Source organism: Cnephaeus nilssonii (genome assembly GCF_951640355.1).
Source record: "Cnephaeus nilssonii genome assembly, chromosome: 11".
Lineage (NCBI taxonomy): Eukaryota > Metazoa > Chordata > Mammalia > Chiroptera > Vespertilionidae > Cnephaeus > Cnephaeus nilssonii.
In genome coordinates, this window is record NC_137082.1 from 42,253,187 (window position 1) to 42,268,776 (window position 15,590).

The 15,590-nt window shown below is 43.5% G+C and overlaps 1 protein-coding gene across 3 annotated transcripts in view; it reads left to right on the forward strand.

The window, feature by feature from the left end:
* Positions 1 to 15,590, forward strand: part of ZNF532 (zinc finger protein 532) — a 150,790-nt gene that overhangs the window by 53,843 nt on the left and 81,357 nt on the right. The window contains exons 1-2 of one of the 3 annotated variants that reach the window (XM_079783923.1): positions 1,000 to 1,391; positions 1,482 to 1,591. The exons of 1 other annotated variant lie outside the window; for it this stretch is intronic. The gene's annotated coding sequence lies outside the window, so the exon portion shown is untranslated. Of the gene's footprint in view, positions 1 to 999; positions 1,392 to 1,481; positions 1,592 to 15,590 lie in introns of those variants that run through there. One more of the 3 variants, XM_079783924.1, reaches the window with a different exon arrangement.

Here is a 15,590-nt window from a genome sequence, read left to right on the forward strand (position 1 = left end):
CCCACAGGTTCCGAGAGGGGGGCCACGTGAGCCAGCAGCTCGCCTCCTCCCTCCAGCGCCGGCTGTGCACAGCGTTTTCCGAGGCCTCTGTGCCCCTCTGTCCCACTGCCCCTTCGTGTCCCCCTACCCCCACCCCAGGCATCTTGAGTCTTCTGCCCCGAGGTGAAGGGATGTGGACTTCTCCCCCCAGGTGCCTGAAAGAAGAGAAGGTTGGAGGAGGAGGAGACTGGGGGGGCTGCTGGCGGTGGTGACAGGGCTGGGAGAGAGAGAGAGGCACGGGAGGAGGGGGCTGGGTGGGGTGGGGGTGACAGGCTGCGAGGAGCCTGGTCAACAAGCCAGCACCACTCAGCCAGGAGGCCGAGGCCGGCTCCCGCAGCCAACGCGTCCAGTGTGAGCAGACACACATAGATTGCTTTCTTGGGGGCTCTTTGTCAGCCACCAACACAGAGAACACACACTGACACACAGGTACACAAAGATCTGAGCCAGGTTGTGGGAGGTAAGTGGGGGAAGGCGAAGGAGGGGGCCACAGGGGTCTGCGGTGGGCTTTCGGGTGGAGGGGGTGGGGGATGGGCCCTGAGGGGCTCTGGGGTGCTTGTGAGGTGGGCATTTCCAAGACTGGGTGCTTGTGTGGTGGTGGGGGACACACGATGACCTTCCCCCTCCTCAGGAAGACCTAAAAGGGAAGAGCAACCCCCTGCGAGAGCCCCCCCGTGCTGATGATTTTCAGGGACTTGTTGGCAACTCAGCGAGGGTTGCCATAGCTTTTTTATGTAGGGTGACCAGAACCGGCTGAGACTGGTTTGAGGCAGATCAGCTCCTGAACACAATGCAGTCACTGAGCTCCTACAGTGGGATAGCAGCTTCCTCCCTTCATGGCAGCCAAAAGCAGAGGCGCTTGCAGGAAGGTACCATCCCAACACAGTATGTGAATGCACACTTAGACACCACACAGCACTGGTATGTGGCTAATGGAGTCCTGAAAGAGCCTGTGTAGAGAAGATGGGGAAAATGTGCAGGTTTGCAAGGTCTGAGATTACTTGGGCTTTTCCTGCCTTTTTCTTTTGCTTAAGGGATGGACAAGGAGCTGAGATTTATGACCCTTATTAAAGAAAAAAAAATGTGACTTGCTAGGGTGGGGACACTTGGTTTATACCTCTCTCTCTCTCTCTCTCTCTCTCTCTCTCTATCTATCTATCTATCTATCTCGTTTTTAACAAAACCAAACCAGAATGAACTGATGGATTTGTAATGGTAGTTTGTTTGTTGCTGGAGATTGCTACTTTGCATGCTTTTTTTTCTCTTGCAGGGTATGTTCTGTTTTGTGCTTTTCCTTTTAGAAGCTACTAAAGGGTGTTGGGGATACTTCTGACTATTATGAAGGCCAAAAGGTAACAGTATTGTTCTAGAAAATGAGCATAAATGCTTTCCAGTGATGCTGTAAGGCATACATGCTATCTTTTTTTTTTTCCCCCTTGTAGGCCTGTTGACTGTGGCTGCTTTTAACCCTTTCATCTTTGCAGAGAATGCCACTGTGTGACAGTAACTGAACACTGTTCCAAAGTCTTTCCCAAAGGTCAAGGTTCACAAGGTGAGAGATGATATTTTGAGCATGAATTTAAGTATTTATTTGAAGATCCATTCAGACACAGACTGACAGTAGATTGGTACTCTGGAAATAATATTGGGCTCTAAGTGGAGAAGAATTACTCTTAATGTTATCCACGTTTAATGGGATTAGAGTGACTTTATGATGGTATTCCTATCCAGGCAAAATCAGAATGACCTCATTAAGTCGCCTGTGTGTAATCATTTAGAAGATCCAGGCCTGGAAAGAAGCAAGTTTAGAGGATGGTAGGCGGCGGGGCCTTGTAGAGAATGCACTGTTTTGCATAAGACTAAAGCAGCACACATGTAGTATTTTCCCGATGATTACAAAAGATGATTACAAAAAAAGAAGGACTTCGCCAAATCGAGGCAGCTTCGCCACCTTTTTGGGATTTGAGAAGTCTGAAGGTAGATTTGCCTTTTGTTCATTCATCACCTTTTTTTTTTACCTTGCTCTCTGTTAACCTGAAAGGTTTTTCACTCGGAGTCAAGTGGTGGAATGGCTTTTATTGATTTTGGGGGCTGTTGACGGTGAGTTTGCCATTGGATTATTTGTGGCATACATTTTAATGTGGAATCCTAATGCTATACCAGGAGGAAAGTGGGTAGTCTGGCTTCATCTGTGAAAAGATGCCTGTTAACTCAAAGCTTTACAGCAGTGGATGGCGGAAAATGTCTAATGCCTTAAGAGATGGAGGTTAGATTTGAGCTGGCGTTTTTGTGCACCCTCCAGAATCACAGTTTTTGCAGAAGAGAGAAGACAGCAGGGATGAATGTAGGCAAGGGAAGAACAAAGGCAGTGAGAGCTTACAGGGGAACACTAAACATTTTGCCTTGGGGGTTCCTTATGAAAAGAACTTCTACTTCCCCAAACAGGAAACCAGCAGCTCCAGAATCACATCCAATATGATGTCATCAACAGATAGAACTGGTTCTGTCTTCTGGTTTGGTAACAGGACAGTCAAGGGGAGCCCATACAAGACGTGATTGAAAATAAATTTCTCCTCTACTTTGAAGAGGGTATTTTGTTCCTCTTCGCGGTCAGCAGAACTGAGTCTTTTCAGAAATGCTGAGGATCTTAGAATTGGTTGTGTGCTGGCAGTTGGTGGGCAGAATATCTGCCCTGGAGGGTGTCAAGTAGGCAAGGGTTTTTATTGTTCAGAAATATTCCGTGCGGTTGCAGAGCTTCCAGTGTGTGAAAAAACTGGCAAAGGGAAAAGGGGGTGTATGGTCAGCTCAGAGTACTTTGTGTGGTATTTAATAGAGAGAAATGTAATCTCGGACTGATAGACCAGTAAATAGCTTACGTGATGGAACAAAATTCTTGACAAATCACTGTGCTGAAATTGGTTTTCAATTCTGCAACGGTTTGGACTGCCAGAGGTGCTGTGTCTGAATGTGGGCAGAAATCTGCTTGCAAAGCAGGATCCTGGTCCATGTTGCACGATGTGCTGCTCCTGCTTTTTTGGTGCCAACTAAAACTCAGATGGCTAATATGATAAACCTTAATTAGCTTGCTACAATAAACTGTTTTATAATTTAGTCCTTCACTCCTGTCTTGAGAAAGTCAGTGATTTTTGCGTCACTTTGACAGCTAACCCCCCTGGTAAGGAGTCTTTCTTGGTGATATGTTTGAAAGCCCTTTTTGTAAAGCATTGTATGTCACAGAATGTTCTGGTTTACTCTCTCTGTGGTTTTTAGCTTTGTTCCTCCCCCTCCCCCAGAAGGCTCCTGAAAAATAGCATTTGTTTTGCATTTAGGCCGGTCTTTCCAGCTGCAAATGCAGTGTGAGGTTGGAGAGCTGGTTCTCCAGGGCAGCAATCGGGGAAGCTCATCTAGGATGGAGGTCTGTCTCAGGTGGCGGTCTCCTGCTGAGCTCTAACAATGTGGCAGCCCAGGTCCCCGGGGGAGAGGATCAGAGTTTTCTGGGCTTGGGAATGTGAGTGTGAGTGTGGAGAACAGCAACAGCATTAGCATTAGCTTTCCTGGAAGAGCCAGGAGGGAACAGGGTGGCACCCACACGCGGGCTGGGCCTGTGTGTTGCTGTCCCTGTCGCCTTGGAGGCAGCCACACCTGGAGCCCGCAGCCCCGCGCCTGGTGGGGGTTGCCTGCAGCAGTCCCCAAGGCGGCCATCTCCTCGGCAGGAGGAATGTGTGGGTTTGGCTGGAGAGGGTACACTGGAAAGAAAGTGTCACTGGCCGTTGAACCCTTTGCTTGTTTTTGTCATTTGCCTCCTTAGAATCATTTTTTCCATGTGAAAGAACATTGGATCCAGGGCTTTTAGAACTCGGCCTCCTGGTTCTGGGGGGCCCTGCTATCTCCTTTTTTCCCTGTTTTGTCACAAAGAGGTTCCCCGCCCCCACCTGCCTTGACTCCATTTTAAAGGAAGGTCTAGGAAGGAGGCAGCCAGCACGGGAATGGGATTTTCTGCTTAGCCCTTTGACCAGGATGGGTCCGAATTTTAGGATTTCTAGTCTCCCAACCTCTTTATTTTTCCCCTGGAAATGCTTTCTTGGGCATTGCTGTGGGGTATAGTCTGTCTTCTGTTGGTTTCGAATAACCTTCCCTGTGTCCTTGGTAGAACTCCATCTGGCTGTGTGCATCTGGAGCAGACGTTGCCAATGCAAGGGAAACTGGAAATATCTGGAAAAGATCTGGGGTTACTCCCTCCTCATTCCCTCAGTATCTCTTCCTAATCAATACAATTCCATAACAAAAACAATAATAGCTGCTACACTCAAGGTTAAGGAAAGCCACACCTTTGTGTTAATTAGAGTTAGGGGAGGATCTTTAACCAAGTCATGACTAAATAATGAAAATTTTTAAATTTACATGTAGTAACATTTATTGGTGGTGTACAGTTCTCTGGGTCTGACTAGCGTATAGCACTGTGTATCTGCCACCACTACCTATTAATAAGTAATAGTTCCGTTGGCCCCAAAACTGTCCTGATGCCCCTTTGCAGTCAGACTCATCCCCTGGCAGCTACTGGTTTGTTCTGTCCCTATGTCCATATCTTTTCCAGAATGTCATACAAATATTTGAGATTCATCCATATTGCCGTGTGTATCCATACTTGGTTCTTCTCTATTGCTAAGTTGTAGGCCACTGTATGGATGTACCTCAGCTTTTTCTCCATTCACCGGTTGAAGGACATCAGGGTTTTTCCCAGTTTTTGGTGATTGTGAATAAAGTTGTAAACATTTGCACACAGGTTTTAGTTTGAACATTAGTTTTTATGTCTCCTTGGTAAATACTTCAGAGTGGGATGGCTGGGTCATATGGTAAGTACATGAGAATTAGAAGTTTGAATGAAAATAAATTCAGCTCGTCACAGCTCACACACACAAAAAGGTCTAGTCAGCTGCAGTTAAGACTTCTCAAGTAGGAGATTGTAGCGAACATTATCTGAAGACACATGAGAGATGACCGAGATAATAGACCACTCACTAACAGGATGACATGCTTTATAACCCAGAACTAATCGGAATTAGCCAAAAGTGGAAACAAAAAACTGCAAGTGGTAAAATCTCCTTTGTTTCCTACAGCAGTTATTTTTAATCTCTTCAGAAACATTTGGCAGTTTAATTTTTGCATTTGTCTTCAGGTTCAGTAAAACACCAAACAATAATAGAATCAAACTTTTGGAAAGTGGTACCTAAGATCTTTGTTGACATCTTAGTTGTGCAAACAACTTAATTATAATTTGTCTGATTTATTGACTGCCAAAATATTGGTGCTTTTTTAACATTTGAAGTTATTATTCAGCTTTTATGCCATTTAAGGAAGTAAAAAATGCTTAAGCAATATCAAAGCAATGAAATAGGTAGTTTTTGGAGGCAGATTTTTTTTTTTAGAGGATAAAATAGTGTTCAGGATCGGGAAGAACAAATAGACCAAGTTAAGGTGATGTAGAGGAGGGAGAGCCCTGAGAGTGGGGAGTGATGTTAAATTGGGGATTATTTCATCTACTTAACAGACACGTACTGACTGTTTACTAGGTGCCGCATGTTGTGCTAGGCACTGGGAGTACCAAAGGGAAAGGAATTCAGAGAAAAATAAGTGGGACGTAGCCCACAGATGCTGACAAGAATGTGAATGGGCCACCCAATGCCATGTGTCCAGAGAGAAGCCCTTGAAGAGGTAGCTTCTGAGCTGAACCCTGAAAGACCAGTAAGAATATGTAAGGCAGGCAAAGACTTGGGGGAAGAATGAGAGTCTGGTGGAACAGTGTGTCAAGGCCACTGAGGGAACTTGGTGTTGACAGTGGTTTGGGGGAGTGCGGTGTGGGAGAATAGAGGAAGCTTAGGCAGTCAAGGCCAGACTTCTGAAGGTCATTCTGTATAGTCCATTTGAGTCCTGGGGTAGTCCCCGGGAGGATGGAATGGAGGCTGTTCAGGCGGGAGGCAGGGAGGTCAAATGTTGGGACCAATGCAAGCAGAATCCAAGAGAAAAGCCCCAGGGCGTGTGTTGCAGTGGGGATGGAGTGGTAGGTGGTGACTGCCTCGGGGGCAGGCAGGCCTACGGGGGATGAGGTATGGGGGATGGCGGAAGAGGTGGACGGCGGAAGAGGTGGACGAAGGCTCTCGGAGATTACTTGCCGCTGGTTGTTTATGTCTCTGAGATCCCGAATTAGAAGGCAGAATAGATTTGGAAGGTGGAGGAGGAGGGGCTGTGGGGGTGACTTTTGTCTCCCAGATCTGTTTGGGCTGGAGGTCTAGATTGGGAGGATTTAGCATAGACCAGAAATAATTCTTAAAAGGTGGAAAAGGGTTGGGTTTAATGGTTCATACAGTAAAACCATAAGTGCAGTAAGAGGGTGGCTGAAGAACTTAAGATACATGCTTCAGGAAGTTGGAGGGCCAAACATTGCCAGACCGGTAGAAAATTTTAGTAGTTCATACCTGCAGACACTGCAGTCCACCATCGTGGGCCTTTCTATATGCTACGTCATTTATACTGAAACCATCAGATTAGCTACGTATTATTATCCCCATGGTGCAGGTGGGGAAACGGACAGAGATCCTGGCCAGGGTCTGCCAGCTCATAAATGGTAGTAGAGGCAGAATTTGGAAGCCTGCTCCTCACTTACCAACCAGGCTGTTCTGCATGGGGGAGCATAGGTGGACATGGGGAAATCATGAGAGTTGTTTAGGGGTATGGAGACAAGAGGGGGGAGTTGGAGAGAGGGCTCAGGTAAGTGCTCAGCAGCACTGATGTGCAGGTTAGAAGTGGCAGATGGTAGAGGTGAGAATGTGTAATGGAGACGGTTGAGTCCCAGTAAGAGCCCTTATAATTAGCCAGATTTCCCTGACTTGAGTCATCATGGAGAGAGAATCTGTGTCTACACCAGAGACGGTGCTAGAAATAGCATGTTGAAAAGACCGACATTTTTACTGGTACTAGGGTGAGGATACAAGTTGAAAGGGAGAAGGAACAAAGAGGTGTTTTTGTTTTGTTTCGTCTTTGAAAGGGATGAGAAAAAGTAAATTGAAAGTGATGTTGAGAAAAATCTTTTGTTCCAACAATAAACAAACACTGGTTAGAGAGTTCTTTGAACCATCGTTTACAGATGGAAAGTTCCAAATTCTGTTTTAAGAATGAGGTGTGCGAGCAAATTCTGCTTAATCTAAACCTGGAGACTGAAATAAGTAATTTTTAGGCAAACTCTGGTCTTTTTAACTGTCCCACATAAGTAGCCTATAGTCGGTGGTGTTTAGTGTCCGAAATGCAGGCTTTGTATTGTTTTGTTTTCAGTCAGATATTATTACAACTTTACATAATTAGAGATTCCAGGCATCTTGAAGGATTTATGGAAGCCTAAAGATAAAATCAAGGTGTTGTATGTCTTGAATGTTTTCCTTTTAGAACATAAACTCCTGCTTCCCAAAGGCCCACTCAAGAACCTCCACTCAGGAACCTAGTAATGGGTGTTGATTTTGGTAGTTTTCTTCTATGAGGAACAAATTCTTCCTAGGGATCTGAATGGTAAGAATTAGATTGCAGAACAACTTACAGCGTTAGAAAATTCAAATACTTACAGTGATTGAGCCCATATTGGGGTGAGGGGGAAGGGCATCTGTTTTTAGTAGCGGGTAGCAGGTTTAGAATTAGAACCCAGCACTCTGGGCTTCCAGTCTAAGGCTGTTGCATCATTACTTTCTCTCTGCCTTCCAAAATTTATTATATGTATTTCAATGGTATATAAGTCAGCTAGCTCATTTATATTCCTTATATCATGTGAACCTGAAACTGTGCGTTATTCAAATGAAGCCTCACTCATTGATAAGCTGGCCTATTATACTTGCTGATTTAACATAGTAAGAATGCCAGAGGTAGTTGAGGTTTGTAGCTTGAGAACTGATTATGCCTGGTGTTGTGGTTAAATCTGGGGGGTAAGGCCACGGAGATTTTCAGTTGCCTCTGCCTAGCCCTCAAATGAAACAGAAATCTGAATTCTGCCCACTGACTAGCTATGGGACCTAGAATGAGTTACTTAAATAAGCCATACTTTTCTGGAGGGTCAATAGGATTAAATGCATATAAAGTGTTAAACAGAGTGTGTGGTAGGTAGTAAACCTTTAAAACCTTGGCTATTCTGTCTTCTGCAGCCTCCTGTTTTTGGGAAAGGGCTTTTGCTCAACATTTTTTTTTTTTTTTTCAGTCTAGGAGTGTGTTGTTTCTTCTGGCCTTCCTTTGATCTCATTTATAAGTGGATTTATTTATTTTTTTGGCACCATAGAAACACATACAATGAGTGTCTCTTGCGTTGTCTGTAGGTCTTCACTTACAGCTGCCCTGTATCTGGTTAAAAGTGGGCGAAATGTGGGCAGGAGGTTACGTACTTGTTCCTACTTGACTATACTTTCATATGTAGGTGGGAATCTTGCATGAGTTTTGTAGTTATAAATCTTGTACTTCAGTGTTCTTAGCTTTTTGAAAAATTCAGCCCAGTGAGTGGCTATAGTCAACATTGTCTGTCTGTTGGTGTAATTTATGTTGATCAGAATTTTAAAAAACAACCTGATTGTGAAAGTATGGCAGGTTTGCCAATGCCTTTGATCTGTCCCTTTCCCCTGGCACTTGGCTTCCCATGTTTGCTCGACAGTGACCAGATACTCATTATCTGCTCGTTGGGATTTGGTGGTGATGGAAGATTGAGTGCAGAAGCCATCCAAGGGATCTAGGAGGAATTACTTTGTGTCTAGAACTGCTCCGTGCAGTATGATAGGCACCAGCCACATAGGGCTACGGGGCGCTTGCCATGTGGTTAGGCCTAATTGAGATACACACGCCAAGTTTTGAAGACTTACACAAAAAACAATGTAAAATAATCTCATTAGTAGACGTTTTAGATTGATGGCATGCTGGAATGCCACGAGGACTGAAAGCTAGGAACCCCGATGTCCTCTTGCACTCCCTCAGCTTACCTGTGCTCCTTCCAGGGCCCAGGTCCTAGGTTGTCTGTGTCTCAGCCTTGGTGGAACCGTGTTCCCTTTCTGAGCATATGGCCGTATATTGCCCTGTCCTCATCTATTTATTTATTTATTTCTCATACATATTACATTTTATTTATTTTTATTTAAAAACATTTTTAAAAATTACACTTTGCAGTCAACATTACTTTGTATTAAGTTTCGGGTGTACAGCATAGTGGTTAGACAACCATATACTTTACAAAGTATTTCCCCCTGATATTTCCAGTACCCAACTGGCACTATACATAGTGATTACAATATTATTCAGGACCAAAAAATCTCATTGGTCCTGGTCTAATTCAGCTTGTGGCTTGGGAGGGCAGGGTTACGGATAACCCTAAGTGGGTGACAGTTTTCGGTGGGCTTGTGAGACACCCTCTGAGGGGTCAGTACAATAGGAGTCATACAGACAAGTGCAATTAGCTATCTAATGCCAAGGCATTCCTTATTTTATAATGGGATGCTTTCTGGAGGATGTCGGTTGTAAGAGCAAACTCTGGTAGCTGCCTTTGTTCAGACATCCTCACAGCCATTGAGTGAATGAGTAAAGGCAATGAGAAATGATTTGTATGTGTTTATTAGCTAAGTTTAAACAAGCTGGAGGCAATGATAGGGTCTGCCTTTTTATGGAACATGCTCTTGTTCATATATGAAAAAGACGTTGACCACTGTTGTTTTTTTCAGTGGTAAGTGGATTTTCCTTGGTTTGTCCTGTCTTTCATCTCTTCTGTTTATAGCCTAGAACCGTGGTTGGCAAACTGCGGCTCGCGAGCCACATGCGGCTCTTTGGCCCCTTGAGTGTGGCTCTTCCACAAAATAACACGGGCTGGGCAAGTCTATTTTGAAGAAGTGGCGTTAGAAGAAGTTTAAGTTTAAAAAATTTGGCTCTCAAAAGAAATTTCAATCGTTGTACTGTTGATATTTGGCTCTGTTGACTAATGACTTTGCTGACCACTGGCCTAGAATACAGAATTTCTAGACGCTCCACTGTCTCAGGAGTGTGGTCTGTAGCTTTGCCTTAATTCACTCTTGTCAAGAAATAACTTGCCCACAAGTGAATTGAATTTGTGTTCTTAATTTTTATACTGTTTTCTAATATGCTTACTTGGATTCTAAGGGTAGAGGTGGGGGGAAGAATACAAAAAAGGAAAGATTGACTCTTAAGTAAAGATTTTGATAAAAATAAATTTTGGGTAGGATTGTGAAGAAGAAGAGGGACGGAGCTTGACAAAAAGAGAGAGATGGTCCAAGGAGGGAAATGATGGAGAAGTTTAACACTTGGCACAAGAAGAAAATGTGCAGAAGACGCTGAGCATAGTTTTTTGGCTAGGACAGAGATTTTGAGCCAGGAAATGTTGAAAAACAAGAGTCTCAAGGAAGATTAGCTAAAGGGTGACTTGGCCACCCTGGAACGTGCAGCTAAGGAAACTGTCTATTCCAAGCCACTTTTGATTTCTGGATAGTTAGGACTCACAGCGAACCTGACAAGTGAAAGTCTTAACCCATTTTATGCCTGAGGAATTAGAGGCTCTGAGAGATGAACAAATATGCCAAGGCTAGGTTGCCAGTCAGTGTGGGGGTTGGCATTCATACCTGGGTCTTTCTGACCCTGAAGTCTGGACCTCAGTATAGTAGCCAAAGTATATGAACTCTTTAAAAACAAAAGTCTACTTAAAAAAAAAATCTTCACTTGTCTTTATTGATTTTAGAGGGGGTGGGGGGAGAGAAAGAAAGAGAGAGAAACATTGATGTAAGAGAGAAACATTGATCAGTTGCTTTTTGTAAGGGCCCTGACAGGGAATCAAATCCATGACTCTTCAGTGCACGAGATGATGCTCCAACCAACTGAGCCACACTGGCCAGGGCTGAATGAGCTCTTTTGAGTGTAGAAATTGGATCTTTTCTCTCTTCCATTTACTCAAGAGCACAAAAACAGTGTGTAGCTTTCAATATTTCTTCCATTAATGCATAGCAAATGCTGATTGAGTAATGCGTTAGACTGAGACACTGGAGGTAGGAAGTTTGGCAGAACAGCCAGTGGAATAGTTAATGCATAATGTTCAGGGCCTTATGGGTGCGTAGATGCGTATTTGAGGCCTCTCGTAGGTTAGGGGTATGTGGTGTGTGTGTGTGTGTGTGTGTGTGTGTGTGTGTGTGTGTGTAGTTTGAGGAGGCTCTTAATAGGTATATAATCCTTCTGGCAAAAATGCAAGTCTGGTCTATCTGGCCAATGTTAATTTTGGGAAAGATTAAACACATAGTTTAGCAGTTGAGTAATAATAATTATGCTTTAGTGGTTTTGATGTAGATGACTCATAAAATTAAAAAAAAACTCTGTTCCTCTAATCTTGAGCATTAGGATATTGTTGACCTCCGTTGGAGTTTCAAATTTAGCTGTAGGTTCTTTGGTTACATGGTGCTCTAATTTCACATTCGTAGAGGCTAGGACAAATTTGTTCCGCATCTTAGAAGACCTCGCTGGGCTGCCTTTCTCCAAGAGGCACTTCAGCGAAGGACGCTGTCATACCCCATGTGGTTGCTGGGAATTCCTGATGGCACCTGTCTTGTTATCATCACCTATTTAGGAGCATCAGTGTTGTGCCTTGATTTCTTCTAGGTTCTCTCTATGCTAGGACCCTATTGCTGACCTTGATACTATAATAACTCACATTAATAAGTACTTACTGTATTCCAGGTACTTTGGTAAGTACCTACCTAGGTTGTTTTATTTAATCCTCACAATAACTCCATGAGGTAGATTTGATTTTCTCTTTTACTGGAGAAAACCAGCTTAAAGAAGTTAAGTAACTTGCTTGGAACCATGTAACTTTTAAAGGAAAGAGCCAGGACTTGGGTTCAGTTTGTCTTACTCCAAAAGCCCATTCGTTAGTCACTGCAGTGCACATTTTTACAGCTAATGGGCAGAGGCTCAAATGTCTTCGAGGTTCATAGCCACTGCTGCTGGGTCAACCAATGATTCCCCCTGTTGGCATGATCCAGGAGGGATGTCTTGCTTGTTCCCTGACACTGCTGTGGCCATGGCTACTGAAAATAGGTAAACGTTGTTACCTTGTTCCCTTTCCCAATTTTCCTTCCTTCACCATTTGTATGTGTGCATGTGCATTTTACAACACAGTTTCCTTTTTTAAAAAAAAAAAATTTTATTGATTTTTTTACAGAGAGTAAGGGAAAGGGATAGAGAGTTAGAAACATCGATGAGAGAGAAACATCGATCAGCTGCCTCCTCCACACCCCTGACTGGGGATGTGCCTGCAACCAAGGTACATGCCCTTGACCGGAATCGAACCTGGGACCCTTCAGTCCTCAGGGTGACGCTCTATCCACTGAGCCAAACCGGTTAGGGCCAGACAGTTTCCTTTTGACAGTACTCACTGGACCAGCCCAACAGGGCTTTTGTGCTCAGTTTTTAAAAAAATATATTTTATTGATTTTTTACAGAGAGGAAGAGAGGGGGATAGAGAGTTAGAAACATCGATGAGAGAGAAACATCGATCAGCTGCCTCCTGCACACCCCCTATTGGGGATGTGCCTGCAACCAAGGTACATGCCCTTGACCGGAATCGAACCTGGGACCCTTGAGTCCGCAGGCCGACGCTCTATCCACTGAGCCAAACCTGTTAGGGCTGTGCTCAGTTTTATTGAAGGCAGAGCCCCTTTAGAAATACCTGTTTATTGTTCTTCCTCCATATGTGGAGGTGTATTCCCTTGGGCTGATGCAGAGGTGCCCCTTGAGAGGAACTTCCAGGAGAAACATGGAGTTAGCATTGTTCAGAAATATGGGCAGGAAGCTTCTCCCTCACTCTCTACTCCAGAAGGCACTTGATTTTATAACACCATCTCTCAAGGAGAGTACTTTCTTAAACTTGTTTCAAGTGTCTCCCAAAGATGTCTCACCCCTAAAGCTTCCAGCCTCAAATAAGCTTGGGTAGTGCTCGGCCTGTATCCCCGTTATGAAGATGCACGTTGGAAGTTCAGAGAAGCCTGGAGAAAAGAAGGCTGTGAATGTGTGTGTATGTATTTACCCAGCATTTCCCAAATTCCTAGACTGTAGAATCAATTTCTTCTGCCCTGCTTTTGGTGGGAAGTTTAGTAACAGGAGGAGCATTTCTGGGTGAACATTGTTCCAAACTGATGGTTGTCTCAGGTGAAATGAATGAAACTCTAGAGAGGGCCTTTGAGTAGAACATAGCGATTGACAAAATTATCTCATTAGTTCTATTTCTCTGTTTGTTTTTTTGTTTGTTTTTTCTGTTTTCTGTCTACTCTAGGAAGAGAACTTTTAAATAAATTTATTTTAAGTCCACAGTCAGTAGGCATGCTGTTAACATGATAACTTTGGGGGATGATTTCAGTCATAACATACAGATGAAAGTACCACATTTCATGATCCCACCTTTAAGTAAAATAGGTATCTGGCAAGAATTGCTTAATGATTAGGCGATGGCCTCATTTGGCAATATAAGAAGGGTTGTAATAACTATGTGGGGAGTCCATTTGTCCACACCCAACCTCAGTTGGAGGGAGAGGGCAGGGGTAGGGGTGGTGAGCTGCACCAATGACTTGCCACCACCTCCATGCTAGAAGGCTGTGGTGCGGACGACGAGGGGAGCAGGTTTATCATGATTTTAGGAGGATTAGGTCTTGGTGGGAGGAAGGCAGGGTGATAAGGGGAAAGTCTGTTCCCTTAGAACAGGGTTTTCAACCTTAGCACCACTGACATTTGGGGCTGGATAATTCTTTGTTGTGGGATGTTCTATGTATTGTAGGAGGTTTAGCAGCATCCCTGGCCTCCACTCACTAACTCACCAGATGCTAGTAGCACCCCTCACCCCTGCCAAGTTGTGATAACCAAACATGTCTCTGGACATTGCTAATGATCAGTGTGGTGGAGGGGCAGAATCCCCCCAGATGAGAACCCCGGTCTTAAAGTCTTGGGGCAAGAACAATACTTCCAAACTTTGCGGAGTGAAATTCCACAAGAAAGACCTCCCAGGGATGCAAGTGTCTTTGAACTGTAAAACCCCAGAGAAGTGAAGAAGAGCTTCAGCTACTCTTCCATGCTTTCCCTTCCATGCTTCTAGTCCTGGAAGTCTCAAAAAGGTTTGCAGCCCTGGCCGGTTTGGCTTAGTGGATAGAGTGTTGACCTGTGGACTGCAGGGTCTCAGATTCAATTCCCGGTCAGGGCACGTGCCTGGATTGCGAGCTTGATCCCTAGTAGGGGTGTGCAGGAGGCAGCCGATCAATGATTCTCTCTCATCATTGATGTTTCTCTCTCCCTCTCCCTCCCCCTCCCTCTCTGAAATCAATAAAAATATATTTTAAAAAAAGTTTGCAAATATTTTAAATTTAGTATTTAAAACAGAGAAAAATTACGGGTAAAGTCAGAAAGAACACAGCCAAAAGTAGAGCTGCTGGTTTGATTAGAGCATTTCAGGGACAAAAACCCTGTGCAGGATTTAGGATTTATGTGTAAAAATTTAGAGGGCTTCAGCAGGTGACCAAGGAAAGTTACTTTGAAGCCCCCCATTTTTGTACTCAAAATATCACTTCTAGTTTAGAAAATCTATATTTGCTTCAAGCTATAATTGTAGAGATGCTACTAAAAAATGTGGCATTTATAAAATTCCAAAGGAATGCTTCTAAATCCTTTATGAGTTTTCCTCCTAAACCGGGAATCCTTTTGTTTTTAGTACTTAAATGGATAAGTGAGTGATTTCTTAGTTTTGAAATATTGGAATTCACCAAACATGCTTCATTAAAAAAAAAAAAGAAAAAAAAAGAGGCAGTTTATATCCAACAGGGAAGGAATTTAGACTTTTTTTCCCTTGCTTTCTCATCGTGAAACTATTTGAATAACCCAGTTCAAGCAGAGGCTGTAATGAATTTTCCTGAAGTTTATTAATGGTGACAGGTTCAGCCCAGACCCTTTCAGAATTTCTCATTGACGAATTAGTAAATTCTGGCACAAGGGTCTTTTAGTTAAAAGAATGCCTATCTGTTGGGAGACAGAGCTCGTACAATAGTACCTTTGATGGAATTTGCCAAGATTGATGGTTTTGACTATCCCTAAGTTCAGAGGAAATTTTAACTTCCAACTACGTCCCTGTAGATACCAGATTTTGAAAACACACACCTACACTTTGGTGGATGAATTTTGAAAAACATCATTCCCTTGTCAAAATGATGTGCACCCTAAGCCTTTCCATGAATTTCACACATATATTTTATGTACCTGTATGTAAACATATACAAATGCAATTGCTTATTTAAAAATATTTTTAATGTATATATCTTTATGACCTGATCCCCCCCCCAAATGGTGTATCTTGATTGTTCAACATCAGCATCTATAATAGCTCTATCTTACTTTTAATGACTGCATAGTACTCTGTAAAAAGACGTAGTGTAAACAATACGTGTACTTAAACACAGTGGAACTGTATACTTAAACATGGTTAAGATGGTAAATTTTTTATCATGTGT